The sequence below is a fragment of the Trachypithecus francoisi genome, unplaced genomic scaffold, assembly GCF_009764315.1.
Source record: "Trachypithecus francoisi isolate TF-2019V2 unplaced genomic scaffold, Tfra_2.0 Lachesis_group16, whole genome shotgun sequence".
Lineage (NCBI taxonomy): Eukaryota > Metazoa > Chordata > Mammalia > Primates > Cercopithecidae > Trachypithecus > Trachypithecus francoisi.
Window position 1 is genome coordinate 2,833,733 of NW_022681461.1, and position 21,687 is coordinate 2,855,419.

At 39.2% G+C, this 21,687-nt stretch overlaps 2 pseudogenes; one reads left to right on the plus strand and one right to left on the minus strand.

The window, feature by feature from the left end:
• Positions 1–14,572: 14,572 nt before the first annotated feature.
• On the plus strand, positions 14,573–17,738 carry LOC117099449 (annotated as a pseudogene).
• A 2,513-nt stretch (positions 17,739–20,251) lies between these two features.
• On the minus strand, positions 20,252–21,451 carry LOC117099450 (annotated as a pseudogene).
• Positions 21,452–21,687: the final 236 nt, after the last annotated feature.

Consider the following 21,687-nt stretch of genomic DNA (forward strand, 5'->3'; position numbering starts at 1 on the left):
GCTGCAACTCGGGAGAACTCAGAAGGCTGGGAAAGCACCTTTGCAGGGCTTGGCAATACAGCTGGAACTAAGGGAGGCAGGGAAGGAAAGACGCAGAGAATAAATGAATCAACTTAGCCAGAATTTTATAGTCAGAAGATCTACAAAGAAGTGGGTTTAATTTCAGCATATATTTGCTTTTAAAGACAAAATGACATTTGAATTAATGCTATTATTATTGGTAGGGAATGGGGGAAATGTCTACATATTGGTGCTTGAGGTCACTAAACAACATAGCTCAGAGTAGAGGTTTCAAGAAGAGTTTTCGATCAAATAATTTGTTTTACAAAATAGGGCACATTATCTCCTGTTTTGTTGCGGAAACAAAAACCATAGAGTAATTTCCCTTTTAAGCAATTCTTTGTTTCCATTGAGGGAACTAGGAATACACATGTTAGATCAGGAGAGATTCAGGACAGACATTAGAAAGAATTTTCTAGCTCGGGTGTTGTTAATCACTTTCCCATAGTAAAAAAGCCTGCAGAGCAACCTTTTTTTTTTGATGAGAGTTAAGGCAGTAAGACAATGAATAGTCTAACCCAGTAATAGCTGAATTGAGCAGATATCCTTCAAGGCTTCTGAGAGACTTCCTCAGCACATGGACTTCAGCTCTTACATAATTTTCTCATTCATAGACTGCATTGTGCCTGCAATCTCATGTGTTATTATTATTAGTAATATTATTTTAGACGGAATCTCACTCTGTCACCCAGGCTGGAGTGCAGTGGCACAATCTCGGCTCACTACAACCTCCGCCTCCCAGGTTCAAGCGATTCTCCTGCCTCAGCCTCCCAAGTAGCTGGGATTACAAGTGCGTGCCACCACGCCCAGCTAATTTTTGTATTTTTAGTAGAGACGGGTTTCACCATATTGGCCAGGATGATCTCGATCTCCTGACTTCGTGATCTGCCTGCCTCGGCCTCTCAAAGTGCTGGGAATACAGGCGTGAGCCACTGCATCCGGCCTCATCTGTTATTATTCAAGGTATTTAGTGCATCACTGCACACATGATCTTTGCTCTTGCCCTTATTTTGTTATACCTGTACTTGAAGAGAGACATTCTGACTGGCATTAAATCAACATTTTGTATGATGGACAATTACATATGGCTCAGAATGCATTTTTGTCTGCTAAATAGAAATAATCTTCTCTTCTGTGTGATAAATAATACAGCTAAAAAGTCTCAGAATTAATCAAACTTACCATCAATTAATTTCACATTTTTGACTGGCTTCCTTAAGTATTTAAATTATGATTTGCAAAATAACCTTGAAAGTCATTCAGTCAAAATGGCTTTGAAATAAAATCATAATATGTTAAAGTAAGAAATTATATCCTACATAGTGAGGACAATAGAGACACTAAAATAGTCTCATCAAGTATTTGCCTTTAGTTAGTAGTAATTTCTCCAAGAAAGTATTAACTTCAATTTTGAACAAAGTTTTCTTTCTCTTTTTTGGCAGTATCAGCCTTTTGCCAAGCTGAACACAAGGGATGAAAAGAAAATCTGGGCTCGAGTGTGCAATTTCATATTTTATGTTAGGGCAATTTACAACATATCATAAAGCTGCATTAATAAACAGATGTTCCACAGTCTGCAGAATATAGAATAAATGTCTTGAATAAGCTACGAAGACCAAGGCACTTTTTGGAGCAGATTTTTTTGTCTTAAAGTTTTATCTCAAGCAAACACTGCATATAACATGAACTTATATAACCAATGCTTTTAGCAACATGTCATAGTAGAACCAAGGCCCAGTTGTTAGCTGAAATCTATATAAATATATGTATGTAGAATAGTTAGGAAATATAAATATTAGCATATGCTCTTTATTGTTGATGATATCAGTAATTCTTACATGAACTCAGAAAAGTTTTTTCTTTTTATATTCAAAATGAAGTTTTCTGATTACTCTCTTTGACACGAGGTTCTCCCTATCTGCAAATTATATCCGTTACAGCTATCTCTTTGAGGTAAATATCTTTCCGTCAAGTCAATCTTAGCTTCTCCAACACCTAGGCAATGGCTGGCACATGTAAAGGCATTCAGATTACAAGTAAAGGCATGCATAAAATGAACACATATATTTACAAGATATTTATAGATATGTCATAGGAATGTGGGGGCCAAGAAGAGGGATTCTAGCTTTTGGGTAGATATAATTGCAGATTATAACAGTAACTTACATGGTGCCTAAAATATCAAGTTACTGTTCTAAATGTGTTAGATCTGTTGGTTCATATAGTGCTTGCAAAAGCCCTTGAAATATACTTTTATTATAATTACCATTATATAAATAGAGAAACTAAGGCAGGGAGAGGTTACGTTGTTCCGGGTTCACATAATAATTTAATGGCAGAGCTTGATTCAAATTTCATACTGTTAACTTATATACAATTTTGCCTACCATCGAGACATTCTTCTTGTTGAATGGAATGAGGCCCTCAAGGGAATTTATGGAGTACTATTACACAGAAATAACTCTGAATATAAGTAATTCTTCTGTGGAATGACTTCATCTTAGATTCTCAGAGAATGATACATTTTATGTCAAATAAGTACAGGAGAAAGAAAATGATTTTATAAATGTTACTAACACTATACCTAACAAATGGAAGACATTGATATATATTCTAATTTGAAATTTATGAAAATGATACACAAAACAGTGTTTGGAGTAGACTCTATCTCTTATTTTTGTGAGGCCAAAATATCTAATTTATTTTTATGAAATAAATGCTTAGGAATTATTTTATTTGTTGTTGTAAGGAATTTTGCCTACTGAAATGGACAAAGCATTGTGATTAGTGTTGGGTCTTTTGGCTCAGACTAACCTAAAGGGAACAAAGAGGAAAAACCAGATGGTGAAACTGAGGTTCCTCCATCCTCTGATGGCTTGACTACCATTGTATTTTAGTAAATCCTTAAATCATATACTATGATTATGACGACTTAATTTTTTTTTGTAATTGATGATAGAGTTGATAAGTTTTTGTATACCCTTGCTTGTTAGATCAGGAGAGATTCAGGACAGACACTAGGAAGAATTTTCTAGCTAGAGTGTTGTTAATCAGTGTCCCACAGTAAAAAAGCTAGCAGAGCAGTCTTTTTTTGGTGAGAGTTAAGGCAGTAAGACAATTAATAGTCTATCTAACCCAGTAATAGCTGAATTGACCATTGACCATTTATCCTTCAAGACTTCTCAGAAGCCTCCTCAGCACATGAACTTGAGCTTTTACATAATTTTCTCATTTGTAGTGATTGCATTGTTCTTGTAATCTCATGTCCTGTTATTTAAGGTATTCAGTGCATCACTGCATACATGACCTTAGGTCTTGCCATTATTTTGTATTCCGTGTACTGGAAGAAGAGATACATTCTGACAGGCATTAACTCAACATTTTGTGTGAGGAACTATTACATATGGATCAAAATGCATTTTTGTCTGCTATATAGAAATGATCTGTAATTCTGTGTGATAAACAATACTGCTAAAAAATCTCAGAAATAAACTTACCATCAATTAATTTCAAATGTTCACTAATTATTAGCAAGAGAGGAGTGTTGAATTATCCAATCATAATTGTACATTTGTTGATTTCTCCTTTTACTTCAATTAATGTTTGCCTTTTGCCCAATTTGGGTAATTTTTCCTGCTAGGTTTTCAAAATTTTTTCAGCACTGTGCTCCTTTTCCTCCTCTTCTTCTGAGACTCAGATGACATGTATGTTGGAACTTCAGTTATTGTTCCTCAGGTCTCTAAGACTCTAATCAAGACTTTTTCATCTTTCTTCATATTCTCATCATCTTCATATTCTCTCTCAATAGAGAGTTGTTGTTAAGATTAGATAATTTCTGTTGATTTATATTCACAATAACAGATTCTTACCTCTTTAATTTTATTGTAATAAAAAGCTTACCTAGAATTTTGTATGTCAGTTATTGTATTTTTTGGTCCTAATATGTTCATGTTGTTTCTTTTTACATCTTCTTTTTATTTTCTGATACTTCTAGTTTTCCATTGGTATACAAGTGTTGCGGCCAGGCGCAGTGGCTCACGCCTGTAATCCCAGCACTTTGGGAGGCCGAGGCAGGCAGATCATGAGGTCAAGAGATCAAGACCATCTTGGCCAACATGGTGAAACCTTGTCTCTACTAAAAATACAAAAATTAGCTGGACTTGGTGGCGCACACCTGTAGTTCCAGCTACTTGGGAGGCTGAGGCCGGAGAATCGCTTGAACCCGGGAGGCCAAGGTTGCAGTGAGTCTAGATCGTGCCACTGCACTGTAGCCTGGGCGACAGAATGAGACTCCATCTCAAGAAAAAAAGAAGTGTTTGTGACCACTTGTTGGAACATTTTTATAAAGGCTGCTTTAAAATCCTTGTGATGTAATTCAAATTTCTGTTTCTTCTCAGTATTGGTAGCTACTTAGTACTGATTGTCTTTTCTCACGTGGAGTGCAGTTTATCTGTTTTTTTGTAATTTTGGATTGTGCCATGGACATTAAGTTTTCAGGCTCTGGGTCTTATTAAAATATTAGGCAGATTGATGCTATTTTTGCTTTAGAAGCAATTGACCTTGCTATATTCAAGCTGTAAGTTCCAATCTCTGTTTTGTGAACTGTGGATCCAACAATCAGTTGAGTTTTGAAAGCCTTTCCAGTTTTCTTCAGATATGTCCTGGTGGTCAGTGTGGAACTTGGATGATAATCTGCTAGCTTCATTCTCAAAATCTTTGGTTAACTAATTAGGAGCAGATCCACACACATGCAGCTTGGAGATGCACTCAGGTCATTAAAAACTTCATGTTGTCACTTCCTCTCCACAATGTCTCCGTTATTTTCTAGTTTCCTGAAGCTCCTCTTTTCTGTTTCCTGGCCAGAATGCTGGATCTTTGATTACTGTGCTCTGCTACAGTTTTTCATGGCTTCATCCATGTTTGGAGCCAGGTGACAGGTGGCAAAGTGAGAGAAGACTTAAAAGAGTTTGCATCACCCTCTTGGGATCACAACTGCACCAACTGGAGAGGAAGATGCCCTGGCCTCAGAGTCTTGTTTCTCCTGGGCACCTACTGCTGCCACCACAGGAATTCTTGGGGGCCAGATCACAAGGACTCAGAGAAAACAACAAAATGGAGGGATTTCTGCATTCTCTCAAAGTAGTAGGAGTCCTCTTTCCTGCCCAAACTTGTAGGGCTTATCCTTCATCTCAGCAATTACTGAGAAATTGTTCCACCCTTTACATGGAAAACAGACTTTCTTGTTTGCCTCATCCCTACCAGTGTCTTTCTCCCTACACCTAAGTTCAATTACCAACTGCCCTTTATCATTGAACTTGCTGCATTTTTCTCTTAGTAGAATTAAGAGGAAAGAATATTTCTTGTACACATATCTTTATTATATGCAGACAAATCACAGAGTGAGAGGGTAAGGGTTTCATGAACAGTAAGAGAGAGACAAGAGGAGAGAGAAAGAACTGCTTGTGGAAATACAGAATATCCCACATTTTCAATACGGGAAGTGTATGAGGGTCTGAAAGAAAATACTCAGTTTTTTTGTCCTGTAAGAGGCAGCATTGACAAATGTGTACCAGAGTTTGGGTACATTTGGTCCAGCTCTTCAGAATTGTGCGGTGGGAAATATAACAAAATTATTTACACCCAATTCTAGGCAGATAAATGTGCTTCAAGGAAAGAGAAGGGCCTGGCTAGATTCTAGATGTTTTTAAACTGGAGGCCAGAGACAGCTTTAGGGAGTCTATATACAGGCACAAATTTCTTTCTTTTATATTCTTCTTGATCTTTGAAAACGGTCTTTATGCAAATACACACTATATAACCAAAGTTTCCCTTTGTTCCGGGCAGCAGTAGGGCTGATTGGAGCCATTGTATAGTGTCAGGAACATACCAGGACACAGAGAATAGTGTCCTGTCATAAGGATTCAGAGCAGGTGGACCCTGCTCTGATGCACAAAGGTGAGGGTGCAGCTGCCTAGGACACACTCATGCATGTTTACTTGGACCATGGAAGATGGCAGGGGAAGAGCTGTCATGTTGTTGGGGTAGAGGGTGCACATGAGTATTCACCTGTAAGTCACGTAGAATCACCTCGCACAGCCACTGTATCTTCCCACTAGCATCACCAGAGAACTCCTTTATCGTCACTTCAGTAATGCTTGATTTTGTCTGACTTTTTTATGTATACAAGTTCAGATAAAGAGAATTGCACTCTCATCATTGCTATAATGTATACTTTTTTGATTACTGAGTCTGAGATTCTTCAGATATATTTATTAGCCATTAATGTTTTTTCTCTCTCTTTATTCTTTTTTTGAGATGGAGTCTTGCTCTGTTGCCTAGGCTGGAGTGCCGTGGCATGATCTCAGCTCACTGCAACCTCTGCCTCCTGGGTTCAAGTGATTCTCCTGCCTCAGCCTCCTGAGTAACTGGGGCTACAGGCGCCCCCCCCCACGTCTGGCTAATTTTTGTATTTTTAGTAGAGACGGAGTTTCACCATGTTGGGCAGGCTGGTCTCAAACTCCTGACCTCGTGATCTGTCCACTTCGGTCTCCCAGAGTGCTGGGATTACAGATGTGAGCCTCCGCGCCCAGCTGTGGTTTCTCTTCTTAATGTGTTTGTACTTTTGTTTACTTTTTCTTTCCTCTTTATTAGGAGCTTTTATTTTGGATATCAATCTATATCTTCGATAATGTTGTAAATACCTTTTTGTTCCCACTAGCTTTTCTTACAAACTTTTATTCCTAGTGTCTTGTTGCACAGAAATTTAATTTTATTGTGGTCAATTTTGTCAGCCTTTATCTTTATAATTTGTATGGGGTTCTTCTCTTGTTTGGTTTTGATTTGTATAAAAGTGATTTTTTACCCTAAAGTCAGAAGTTAAAATGTAATGTTTTCTTCCTATTTCGGAGAACCGTGCAAGATATGATAAAGATCTATATCACTGCAATTTGGTTCTATATTTGTACCTCAGCTTCCTGGAAATAAAAGAGAATTCTAACATTCATACTTTGAGTATTTTATGTGAGAGGTTTTGTTGTCAAAATCAAGTCTGAGAGCAGTGTTTATTCGGGCCTTTAATTGAGTTACCAAGTGATAAAGGGGACATTGTCTTCAACAGTAACCCTACAATAAACATGTTTTGTGCAATAAATATATGACAATTTCTTAAAAGCAATTTCTTTGGCAATCAAGACAATATGGTTTATGTATGGAGTTATATGATGGTCTGGATTAATCCAGTATTAAATCTCTGGTTATTACAGAAATCAGTGGATTCTATTCTTCCAAATAATCCTTAAATATTACTTATCTCAACTGAGATTTTGGTGAAAATTCAGCTTTAGAGCTTTTATTGACCTGCCAATGAGCTGAAGTAAGATTATTCTTTTCTACTGAATGAAGACAAACCACCTGAAAAAAATGAACCCAGAAGGTTATAGAGGTGATCTGTTTTCTTTATTTCTGATGATGGTTAGATAGCTTGACTCAAACTCTTGGTTCCCTAAATGGCTTTTCTGCTTTTGGATGGTGGTAGCCTGGGGAACTTCAGGAAAGCAGATGTCTCCCAAAACAGAGAATAAAATACCTGGTTTATTCCAATACATTCCAGGAAACCCCATTTCCAAGTTCTTTAAACTAAAACATTACTGTAAACATGTTGGCCTAAAATTTTTCAGAGCTAGAGATTTTCAGAGCAATAGCTGCCAGTTGCCACTGTGATGTTAGGAAATTCTCACTAATTCTTACATGACAGTTGTCTACATAGAGATGAAACACTTGACTAAATTGTCAGCAGCACAGTTGTGTCCATACAGACAGAACAAATCCAATGCTGTGATGTAGTTTAAATGTGCACGTATTAACTGATTAGAGAGCTAGCAAATGGAGGGTATTTTTAGCAGGCATATGATAAATATATTTCTGACTGACCGTTGAATATTGCTTAACTGCTTTGTTCTAGGTACTGGGGATTATATAGTAGTAAGTAATACAGACAGATGCCATGTCCTGATGGGCTTTGTATCTCAGGGATGAAATGGGATTTTGTTGGTGCCAAGACCTGATTGCTTTGCTGGTTACCCTCACCCCGGCTCACGAGGAAAGTGTATTGAGGAGATTCTTGAGGAACCACATGAGTTTTAATATCATAAGCTTCTGCCCTGAATTGAAAGGTAATTTTTTGTTGAGGAAGGCTGAGCCACACTTATCCACAATGCCTTCTTAGGCACAGGCCCTAGATAACCCAAAGTGTGTTCTCTGAAACAGATGGAGAAAATTAGAAGGAAAAGCAGGTGAGGCTAGAAAATGTCAAGAGTGGTACTGAGGATGCTGCCAGCTGAACTGCCATTTATGTTTTTCATAGAACAAAACTTCAAGGGGTTGAAGTAGTCAGAGTTCGGCCAGCCTTTCCTTGGAAGTATTTACACAAGAAAGATGTTTTATATTCTGGAAGAGGGCATATGTGAAGGGCATTTCAGAATGATGTAAGGTGTATGCACAGGTCATGTGATGGGGTGGTCTGGGGTAACAGGACATATGACAGGCCTCAAAGTTTGCCCCTACAAGCCTGGAGCCCATATCCACTTTTTTTTTTTTTTTTTTTTGAGATGGAGTCTTGCTGTGTTGCCCAGGCTGGAGTGCAGTGGTGCGATCTCGGCTCACTGCAAGCTCCGCCTCCCGGGTTCACGCCATTCTCCCGCCTCAGTCTCCGAGTAGCTGGGATTACAGGTGCCCGCCACCACGCCCGGCTAGTTTTTTGTATTTTTAGTAGAGATGGGGTTTCACCATGTTAGCCAGGATGGTCTTGATCTCCTGACCTCGTGATCCACCCGCCTCGGCCTCGCAAAGTGCTGGGATTACAGGCTTGAGCCACCGCGCTCGGCCCCATATCCACATTTTAAAGCACAGAAGCTGGACTGTGGGGGTGGAGTCGTTCATGCCAAAAATCACAACTTGGTTTGGAAAATGAGAGGGGAGAGAAACTTCCCTAAAGAGAATTAGAAAAAGTAAAACCCATGAGGTAAAGCTGTATAGATTTGAAATAATAAATCCTTACAATTTTTACTTCCACTGGTTGATGGCAGAGTTTCTTAATCTTAACAGTATTTGCCTTTTGAGTGAGATAATTTTTAATTCTTTTTGCAGAGGAGAAGAGAGGGTATAGGCTGTTCTGTGCATGATGGCAGGTTTAGCAGCATCCATAGCCTGTGCTCACTAAGTGCCAGTAGCAACCCCCAGTTTTGACAACTCAAGATGTCTCCAGACATTTTGTTCCCTGGAGGCAAAAACAGCCCTGGTTGGGAAGCACTGGTTTATGAATAGAAATAAAACTATAGTGTTCTCCAGCCAAACAAACAACAACAAAATTAAACAGCATATTTTCAATTTATTGCCTTCCTTGGCTAGTACATAGCTCACTACAATTAAAGCTTCCAATTAGAAATTCTTCCTGGGTTTAAAAAAAAAAGCCATCAAGGGAAGCAATTTAGTAAGCTGGGTTTTAGGAATATGTTGTTAATTTTGCCTAAAAGGTGACATGCAAGGGGAATGTTATGTAATCATTTTAAGTAAATGTTTCATTCAAAAAAATACTCTTTAAATGGTTTGATTCAAAAGTACTAAAATCTCTTATCATAGAAGCATAAATATGAATAGTTAGGTTATTTAAATATAACTTACGGTGAAATCATCAAGGAACATAGCTAATCGAACCTATCATTCTAGCCTACATCATCCTGTGCATTTCACACAATCCTAATGAAAACTACAGCAAGCTCAAAGTAGAGATAAACACGTCAGTGTTGACAGCTGTGAAACCACACTATCCAAAGGCTGCGAGCTCTAAGGAATTCCTGTTAGCTACAGCACATGTAGGATCAATGAAGGAAGAACATGAAGGCTCTTGGGAGATAAAATTATGCCAGGACAAAGCTGAAAAACAGCAACGCCTGTCGGAAATATCCTAAATTTTGAAAGGTACCAGGCTTGGAGGTGGGGCAGGCACCACCAGAAGAGAAAACCTTCCCTTTGGGACTTTATTTGCTTGTGACAAGAACAGCACTTGATGCCCTTAGAATAGTTCCTGGAACATCTGAATAAGTATCTGTGGAATGGCTGAATCAGAGGTGGGGACTGGTGTGCAGCTGCGAGAGCTGTCAATGGTATGACCACAACTGAAGCTCCACCTGGCAGGGAGCTGCTGACTCCTGACGCTGCAGGAGCTGGTCTCTGGATTAGGAGGTCCTGTTCTACTTCCAGTTGCAAATATTACATACATTTGTGTGTGTGAGTGCATATATACATATATATAATCGCCCAACAAGTTCCCCTTGCCCACTGCCTGGACAGAGCTGATTTATCAAGACAGAGGCATTGCAATAGAGAAAGAGTAATTCTTGCAGAGCCAGCTGGGAGGGAGACCGGAGTTTTATTATTGCTCAAATCAGTCTCCGCGAGCATTTGGGGATCAGAGTTTTTAAGGATAATATGGCAGGGGCTCAGGAAGTGGGGAGTGGTTATTGGTCAGGTTGGAGATGGAATCACAGGGGGATCAAAGAGAGGTTTTCTTGCTGCCTTCTGTTCCTGGGTGGGATCGCACAACTGCCTGAGCCACATTACCGGCTTGGGTGGTGCTGATGGCAGCAGCGGCCCATCTGGACATGCCTCTGCCAAGATGCCGGCTGCAGCAGGGGAGGCAGCGCAGGGCCGCGCTTCTGGAGCCGGCGGGAGTGGGGAACAGGCAGGAGCCCTGCCCGCTCCTGAGCTGGTGGGCAGGGAGCCCTGCACTCCCGGGCGCAAGGGCAGCTGCCCAGCCATGGCTGCGGACCCGGACATCCCTGTCCCCTTGTGGGGTGCCGGGAGAAGGGGGGCATGGGAACCTATATTAGACCAAATATCATGTTATATTTTGTGTATTTTTTAACCCATACCAATCCAAGCTAGATTTTCTTACTGATTTAGTTACTTTGCTTGCTTATTAATCTCATTATGTAGAATATATTTTGGAAGTTGCCTTAATACTTTTTAGAGGAAAACAGGATGAAAATGAAATGTGTAAAAGAGGCCAGTTTTCCTTATATGTATATGTTGTGGTGTAAAAGAGCACTAAACAAAATGATCAGTAGAGTGGCTAGGGAGATAAAGTTAGGTTTTTGGGTTGGGCGAGGTGGCTCACACCTGTAATCCCAGCACTGTGGGAGGCCCAGGCTGGTGGATCACTTGAGGTCAGGAGTTCGAGACAGCCTGGCCAACATAGTGAAATTATGTTGGCCAAAATTAGCCGGGTGTGGTGGCGGGCGCCTGTAATCCCAGCTACTCGAGAGGCTGAGGCAGGAGAAGCGTTTGAACCTGGGAGGCGGAGGTTGCAGTGAGCAGAGATGGCACCATTGCACTGCAGCCTGGGTGACAGAGCAAGACTCTGTCTCAAATAAAATAAATAAATAAATAAATAGATAAAGTTAGGTTTTTGAAGGAATTGAGATTATAAAAATATAGTTCAGTAAAGGATGCAACAAGTATCTTTTGAAAATGCAAAGGTAGAGGTATTTCTGGCAGAAGTAATGATATGAGACATTTACTACAATATCGTTTCTACTTATGCTCCTGTAGTTTACTAAAAGCAATTATTGTTTCCTGGGAAATATCATTAATGAAAGTGACCCTCAGTCCCGTAGACTGGGAGCCACGAGGCTGGCCCTGGGCTGACTGTGGTTGGACTCACTCAGGAACCAGCTTGGCTGGTCTCTTTTAAATAACTGCTGCCAGCAACTGCCAGGAGTTACAGGATGGGAGGAAGGGATGCTGACTGGCCCAGCTGATCCATAAACAGTCCTTTAGCAGCACTGCAGTTGCTTGTGATGCATGCCTGTGATTCCAAGTTTGTAGTCTTTCTTCTGTGAGGGGTTTCCATCTCATCCTCAACTCTGTTCTTTGCATCGTTCAGGCTACACATCCCAGTGTGTTCCCATCTCCTCCTGCCCTCTGGTCAGCTGAAGGTTTTTCATCCTGTTCTCAGCGTGGACATATATCTTTTCTTTTGTCCATCACATGGTCATTTCAATAGGATGTTGGTAGAATAGGAAGAAGATGCACATGTATTTAACTAATGGTTTTTAATTAGAAAGTCAGAGGTTGAATTGAAAAACAACTCATATTGAAACTGCGTTTGCAATAATTATAACAGTGAGAAAATTATGGCAGTGGGGAAGATCTAATCTAGCCAACCTCCCTCTTACATTTTACCTTCATGTTGCCTTAATTATTACTGGGCTTAGGATGGGCTAGCTTTGGGAGACATGTAGTTTACAGTTTAAATGATAATAGTCCTCCAAAACTCAACCACCTTTATGAAACTAATGAGAGACCACCAGGCTAGGAGAAGAGGAGCCTGAATTCAGCAAAGGTATAGACATAAAAGACTGCCAGCCATTATTCCAGAGGCCACGAGATATGCATCTTTTCCAATTACTCCTGCAGATAACATCACTACTGTAGAACCCAAGATTGGCCTTTTGAGAGAGCCTTTCAGATATTTTGCATGTTTGGCACCAATTCTGGCACCTTCTGAACCCACCAACTGCTAATGTGGCCCCATGCAGAAGCAGAAGCGATTCAGCACAGAGCAGGATCCTTTCCCATGCTGTGATTGCGTCCCCCAAACAATCAGCAGAAGCATCCATTGCCTAGCCACCCCCATCCCTTCCCCCAAATTACCTTTGAAAGAACCCTAACCTACAAGCTTTCGATGAGTTTGATTTAATAACTCCGTCTCCTGCGTGGTGTGGCTGGCTTTGCATCAATTAAACTCTTCCTTTACTGCAATGCCCTGGTCTCTGTGAATTCATTTTTTTGTGTGCAGCAGACAGGAAGAACCCATCAGGAAGTTACAGTATCATTGTTGAGCTTTTCAATTTATGGAGTTTCAAAATATAATTATCAATATGTGTCTTCATAAAACACTTTTACACTATGACACTATACAATATTTTATTAGATCTTGTTATTTATGATTTATCATCCTAATTTTTAAAACTATGATTTTTATTAGATTTTTATTTACACTTACTATGAAAATTTTCAAACATACACAGAAGTTGAGACAAAAGTAGTAAAACCCAATGTATTCCTTACACTCTACTTCAATAATTATAAATATATGGAGTAGTCTTAAAATTTCACATATATCCCTCCCACAAACACACACTCATGCAGAATTTTAGAACAAACCCAGACATCATATTATATCATTTTTAAATACATAGCTATGTATCTTTAAGGGAAAGGACTTTTAAAATGCATAATAGTAGTACCATTAACACAACTAAATAAATTAACAGTAATTCCTTAATATCGTCTAATGTTTGGTATTCAAATTTTCATGATTTTCTCACAGATCTGTTTTTCAATCAAAATCCAAACAAGTCTACACACACTGCATTCTGTTGATAGAGGTTTTTGACAGAGCAGGAGCATCGCCATCATGGACAAACACCACCATTCTAAAGTTCCCCTTGATCAAAAACCACCTAAATCCAAAGGGCATCAGCCTAATGGCTAAGGTCAGCATGACCGTAAACCACAAATGACATCTCTGACCAGAAACGTTCCAACCATAGGATAAACACCGCCCTGACCAGAGACACACCGGTCCCCAGATAACCTCCCCTCCAGCTAGAGAGATGTCAGCCCCAAGATAACCTCCCCTCTGACCACAGATATTCCAACCCTGCCATAAACTTCTCCCCCACACAGAAACATTCCAAGCCTGTGATAAGCTCTTTCACCAATAAATACTCTTACTCTATAAGAGAGAGTGTTCCTGACTGAAATCATCCAGAAGCCCCTCTCAGGTTTATTCTCCAAAATAAACCTGTCTTTGACTGTTAGGCCAGTTTTCACGTTTCCTTCCTCTTTCTTTAACTCTTACAGTTTAAATCTATCACAATATCTTCTTCCCACTCGACTCCATGTATTTGCAAAAAAAACTAGGTCATTTGCCTGTAGAATTACCCACATTTTGTGTTTGGCTTAGTGCACCCTTATGGTATACTTTAACGTGTATTTCAATTAAACTGATAGAAGAAGAGGTTGATTAGATTTAAGTTCTTTCAGTTTTATTTTATTTTTTTTGGCAAGAATACTTCAAAGGTGGTGCAGTGTACTTCCTATTGAATCATATTCAGAGGCATGTAACGTCGGATTTTCTTTCTCTTATCAGGCTTCTTAATTTCAGTTGTTCCAGTACATAAAAATTAGTATTTTATCATGGTCTGTGATTACTAATCATTTAAGAGTTTATGGGGACGTAAGTTGCTTGCTCCTGCTTTGCTGTCTGCCATGAGTAAAAGCTCCCTGAAGCCTCCCCAGAAGCAGATGCTGCCATGCTTCCTGTACAGCCTGCAGAACGTCATTGAAATTATGAGACTATCATTCAAATGGAAGCATTATAGTTATTTGGAACAATTATGATCTCAAAACCAAAGGAGTATGCTACAGATACACTGCCTGAGGTGTTTTGAGATGCATCGAAGTGTTCCAAGCTGTGACTTACCGTAACGTGTTCTTGAGGTACCATGGCATGGATTAAAAGGAAATTCGGTGAGCAGCCTCCACCTAAATGACTTACTAGGAAAGCTATGTGAAATTATTTGAAAGAGTGAGGGGATCAAATAGTACTTATCCTTCATGCAAAAGTTGCTCAGAAGTCATATGGAAATGAAAAAAGGTTTTTTTTGCCCTTCCCCTTGTGTATATCTTATGGGCAGTGGATGGAAGAAAATAAAAGAACATATGAAACACGATGCTTGTTCTGAACAAGAGTCTTAACCGTGTGCATTTATTGGGATAGGAAATAGTGACCAAGAAATGCAGCAGCTAAACTTGGAAAGAAAGAACTGTTGCACAGCCAAAACATTGTACATATCTGATTCAGACAAGCAAAAGCCCTTCATGTTGTCTGTCAAGATGTTCTATGGCAACAGTGATGACATTGGTGTGTTCCTCAGCAAGCGGATAAAAGTCATCTCCAAACTTTCCAAAAAGAAGCACTCATTGAAAAACGCTGACTTATGCATTGCCTCAGGAACAAAGGTGGCTCTGTGTAATCGACTACAATCCCAGACAGTTAGTACCAGATATTTGCATGTAGAAGGAGGTAATTTTCATGCCAGTTCACAGCAATGGGGAGCATTTTACATTAATCTCTTGGATGATGATGAATCAGAAGGAGAAGAATTTACAGTCTGAGATGGCTACATTCATTATGGACAAACAGTCAAACTTGTGTGCTTAGTTACTGGCATGGCATTCACAAGGTTGATAATTAGGAAAGTTGATAAACAGACCACATTGTTGGATGCAGATGATCCTGTGTAACAACTCCATAAATGTGCATTTCACCTTAAGGATACAGAAAGAATGTACTTGTGCCTTTCTCAAGAAAGAGTAATTCAATTTCAGGCCACTCCATGCCCAAAAGAACAAAATAAAGAGATCATAAATGATGGTGCTTCCTGGACAATCATTAGCACACGTAAGGCAGAGTACACATTTTACGAGAGAATGGGCCCTGTCCTTGCCCTGGTCATGCCTGCGCCTGCTGTAGAGAGCTTTCAGTTGAATGGTGGTGGGGATGTAGCAATGCTTGAACTTACAGGACAGAATTTCACTCCAAATTTACGATGTGGTGTGGGGATGTCGAAGCTGAAACTATGTACAGGTGTGGAGAGAGTATGGTCGCTGTCGTCCCAGATGTTTCTGCATTCCAAGAAGGTTGGAGATAGGTCTGGCAACCAGTCCAGGTTTCAGTAACTTTGGTCCGAAATGATGGAATCATATATTCCACCAGGCTTACCTTTACATGCACACCAGAAGCAGGGTCGCGGCCACATTGCAGTGCGGTAGGAGCAATCCTTCGAGCCAGTTAAAGCCAGGTTCCCCAGTGAATGAAACACACAGCGAGGGAAGCTGCACAAACGCCAGCACAAATTCAACCAGTGTCACATCATCTATGGCAACAGTGGTATTCTACCAACCAGTGTCACATCATCTATGGCAACAGTGGTATTCTACCATCTTTTTGCTAGGACTTCAGTGCAGCAAAAAGTTGACAAAAAAGGAGAAAAAAATGAACAGGCTTTTGTGGTTTACTACACAAAACCACAGGTACCAGGCGATACTATTCTAAAACCCCACTATCTAACTGCAAGTGCTGATTTGAAATGCAGAAGCCACAGTAAAACCAAAAAAAAATATCAAAATGTACAAACTATTGGAAATTAATATTTTTTCAGCAGTTTTGTTGGTTGGTTGGTTTTTGTTTGGTTTTGTTTAAGTGGGCAAGAAGTAAATAATGTGGCTGGAATACAAGTTGAACAAACTAGAAAACACAAATCTAACATAGTTTTTATGGACCAGTGAACTTGTATATTGCATAAGCTTTAGTAAAAGGTATATTTTTACCATACCCTTTTTTATATCATGGTATTATAGTACACCTTGTTACCAAATAGGTTGTTCTCTTCCTGACTCACCTTTGAGCTTTTGCTTTAAAATACATTCAGTTTCCAAGCCTGGCCATGCTTGTTTAATCTAATTATCATGCTCTTCCAGGTTTTTTTTGGTCTAAGGCTGGAGCTTTTTTTTCCCCCAGCTGAAGTCTTATGACTTTTCGTGAGTCAAAATTGTTTGGATTTCAGCAAGTCAAATCTTGTGAAGGCCTACATATATTTTTTTTAAGATTATGTGAAGTCTGTGCAAAAGCTTTAAAAAACTGCCTCTGCCTTGCCTGCAATACATGTGACATATGTTAACTTAGTCTCTCTTCCCAGACACTGTTGGTAGTTATTTCTGCGTTTTCCTTTTTTTTTTTTTTTTAAAAAAAAGCATTTATAGTGGTTATCCAAGAGGTTCTAACATTCACATGCAATTTGGTGTGGCCATTTAGCTACATTTGAGTTAATGGCGCAGAACATGTAGATATTTGAAGTGTTCTCTCCCCACACGTAAATACGTATGTGTGTTCCAGGATTTTTTCAGGTTTTTCCCCGCTCCTGATCTTGTACATAACTTGTATTATATATAAGTTAAACATTTTATTTTGAACTTGGAATGTTCCCAGTGATTTCGTTCAGCAGGGTATTTTCTGCCTTGTTGGCAAGTGACAAAAAATATCATGAGAAGCATCTGCTACCAGTTGGGAGATGGTGCCCTTATGGTAGAATGAGGAAGATCTCAGCAAAAGCATGTTTTATTAGCTTTACTTTTGGGGGCTGTTGGAGGGGGTAGTCTAGGCCAGAACGTCATTGTAATCTTAAAGCATAAGATACTTTTATTAGATGATCAACTAAAATAGCTGGAAGACAGTACTTTAGAAACAGATAGTTGTAAAATGACAAAATGCAAATGTAACTTGTGTTTTTATCTTTTTTTCTCTGGCTTGTTTGTTTGTTTTCTCTTCTCCAGTACTGAGCATCTCCACAAATGTCTCCTAACTCAGAAAATGTTTCTTTTCCTTTCAGTTGAGATTTGGTTCCATTCAGGGTTGTATGTTGGCCTTGCGTGCTAAACTGGCCAGTCTTACCTTGCTTTCATTCCTGAACTTTGGTTATGCTTTTGTTCGGATTCTTCGAAGTTGCAGCAGACTCATTGGGCTACATTTAGTATGGGAACCACATGCATAATGTTATATGGCACAGTCTAGTAATACAATCATCCTTCTTAGAGTAAAAACTACCTCTAGATTGTGGTAAGCTTTTACTGTCCCATAAGACAGGAGCCACAGTACCTTATGAATGCAAAACTGTAGCTTCCTATGGTGTTTCCATACAGAACATTGTCTTTCTGGTGTCCTGGGCTGTTTTGAAAAAGTTTCCATTAATAGACTTTTCAGAAATTATTATTAGTAGCATTTTTTTCCAGCTTCACTGTTTTCATCACTCTTTGCTCAGACTCCAGCATTCAGTACCGTGTTGGTCCAGATGTAGGTTTATATGCTCGTTTTTACCTTATTTCTTGTACCTTGCAGCATGCTGTACGCATTCAGCCCTTAAGGGGTTTATTTTACAAACTGTGTGCCTGTAAGGTTTATTAGCAATAAGACAGAAAACTGAGCAAGTTTACACAATAATTTTGTAGAAAAAAAGAATCTCCTCAATTCCATATTTCATCCATGAAAAACCTGCAATACGAGCAGTTTCAAGGAATAATAATAATAAAAAAAAGAGTTTATAGGTCGGCCAGGTCTGGTGGCTCACGCCTGTAATCCTAGCACTTTGGGAGGCCAAGGCCAGCGGATCACTTGAGGTCAGTTCGAGACCAGCCTGGCCGACATGGTGAACCCCTGTCTCTACTAAAAGCAAAAACAAAAACAAAAATTAGCCGGGTGTCGTGGTGTGTGCCTGTAGTCCCAGCTACTCGAGAGCCTGAGGCATGAGAATTGTCTGAACCTGGGAGGCACAGGTTGCAGTGAGCCGAGCTCGTGCCACTGCACTCCAGCCTGGGTGACAGAGTGAGACTCTGTCTCAAAAAAAAAAAAAAAAAAGTTTATGGGTAATTTGTGATTTATTTATTCCTGTAAAATGCCCATTCCCATCTTTAGCCCACTTTTAATTGGGTGATTTTTATATTAAGACAAACTTTGTATATTGAACATTGATTTTTAAATTATTTACTATATCCAGTCAACAGCTTTCTTTAAGAACTTTCTAGTGCAAAATAGAAGAGTGGCAGAACTTGAGTACGAAAAGGAAAAAATTCTAATTAATTAAATGTATCTTTGATTAACAGAAAAATAATAGAAGCTACAATAATATTGTTATTTCAGAATCCCCCAGTTACAAAGTAATAGTGAGAAGATGGTGATCTACTAAACTTTACTTGTGACAAAATTCTAGTGTAGTCATTTTTAAGAAATGATAGAAGAAAGTGATTGGATTACAAATAAGATTAATATAATGATACATCAGTATTATGAGCATCTTTCTTACATAAATAATATTTTCTGAAGACATGGATAGTAAAAAAAAGGTAGCACAATAAAATTATACAGGGACAACTTACTAAAATAAATAAACATGCTCAGTTCATTGTAAGGAAATAAATTTTTTTTTCTGAAAACAAATAGCAAGAAAATAATAACTATGTTAGCCCAGAGAAAGGAATACACTTGAATTACAGATGAACAAGGGCATATACTGTATATGACTAACATGTAACCATGAAGAATAGGTTAAGGGAAAAGCAGCAGAAACATCAGTTTTCAGGCAGATACATTATTACAGTGTACCCAGTTAGTTTATGTCACTTTTAAAAAGTCATTTAAATAAATTTATTTGTGGAAGAAAACATATCTGAACATCAGGTATGGTTTGATCCGCAATGATCCAACAATCTGTCATAACTTACTCTAGGAGTATTCTTACACAGTTTGCAAGATAAATTACATGTGGAGCTACGGGTGAACATTTATCAAAATTCATAAAGCCGTTTAACCTGAGTGTTACACAGTACATAGTGACCATCATACAATAGTAAAAATACAATAGCAGATACTATTTTTACAAGCTACAATGTAAACAATTTAGGCTCTTTTTAAAAAAAAATCACAGAAATTTGATTACAGCTTTATTTCAAGCATTTTCAGTTAGACACAGGTTTATATATTTTAACTGAAAATAGCAAAAGACCTGTAGGTAAAATATATTCTGTGTTTAAATGCTTGCATTCTGAAGTATGACTTGCCATGTATGAGTTCAAGTGGGAAGAGGAAGCTGCCGTAGCAAAATCCTGGCTGCTGATGAAGACTCGGACACGTTTCATCTTTCATGCAGTCATTCAATATTTTGTGTATTTACATGAAGGAGAAAAGGGGAGGATAAAAAGGGAGCCAGCATTCTTTTTGGATGAAGCAGCCTAATTCCAGAGAATGGGCTTTCCATTTTGAACTCAAAGGGTATGATCCACAAATTGAATTCTTACCAGTCCAGGGAGATGCCTTTGGCCTGGGAGGCAACACTTGATGATGAAGTGAGCTAAAGGGAAGTGTTAACTGAACTACAGGGATGGTCGCCTGTAAAACAAGTTTCCAAACATGCTCAGGCCCACGCAGAGGTGAGGTGCAGCCAGAACTATCAATACAAAAAAAAAAAAAAAATGCAACTGAGGCCCACACAGAGGTGAGATGCAGCCAGAACTATCAATTAAAAAAAAATGCATTCACAGATGCAGACACAGAACTTGTAGGAAGAGTAACAGTTCTAGGGGCCTGGTTGTAGTTTCTAATATCTGCTTTCACCACCCTCTGTGACTTTTCTATTTTTCTGCTTTGTTTAATTTGATTCCAAGGATTTCATTAGCAACTTTCTGAAAATACAGGAAGATACAGTCTCCTGTCTTGGCTGAGATAAATTGGCTACTAAAACCATTTTCCTGGCAAAACCATAAGTGGTTTTTCAGGTTTTACTGTTTCCATATGCTCCAAATCAATTTTATTGCTCACCAAGGCAACCAGTAGCAAAGTTTCTGACTCTTCCCTCCCTTTCTTCAGTGCAATATGCTGATCTTTTAAATTCTCCAACCTTTGCTAATTTGTAACATCATATATCAAGAGGATTCTCTGTGGTCCATAGATAAATGTACCCACTGTCTTGCCGCCTATTGTACACACCCCCTACATACCATACTTGAAGAGTAACATTCAAGTTTCCTGGCAATGTTTTCCTGCTCAAAAAATAAAAATAAAAATAAAAATAAAAAAATAAAAAATCACCACTATAGTTTATTTTTATTGGTTCCCAAAAGTTTCTTGAGCAAAACTCATAGGTCTTCCAGGAGCTGCTGCCTCAAGCATGACAAATTTCAGTTGCCATTCTTGATTTCTTTCTTGAGGTCTGGTGGAGTTCAATGTGGTGCTCAGGCTAGCTCCTCAAGCAGAGGGAGAAGGAAAGGAGAGCATCTCTGTGGGCAGGGAGAGAAGGAAGGGAGCAGGACCCTGCCATGGGATCTGGATGCCCTGGAGACATCAGGGGAAAATATCACTCACTAGGCACCATCTCGCCCATCTCCCCTCCCCGTTAGTTGATTTCCTGGTTTTATCTTTTTTGGTGATGAAATCAATGATTGCTGAATAAGGCTTACAGCTGGAGGCTTGAAAGTCTAGATAGGAAATTTCATGCCAATTTTAATACAACTGGATAGTAAAATAGGTGCCTGGTGTTAGTTTTACTATCCAGTTGTATTAAAATTGGCATGAAATTTCCTATCTAGAATCATCTAAGAGGAGAATCAGGTAAGTTGTCCTTAAGCGCCTTTGGGAAATCATGCTGTTCAGAGAGCTGCATTGTGCTCACCCATCTGGAAGGTCTTGCTGTCCATGCACCGACTCTTTTAACTCCATGTCCCCCGTTCCTGGGGGTGTTTGCCAGCAGGATGGAATAATGGCTCACTGAAAACTTAAGATGATATGGAAGATGACAAGGGAGATGAGAAAGTCCTGCCCAGTAATGACAGGAAGATGGGCACAATACGGTGACCTCACAGGTCTCCATGCCTCAGCTCAGCTCTGATGAAGAGGCTCATGTCATATAGTCTTTTCAGATGATTGCAGAGAAAAAGGTGGTGACAGAGAGGCAG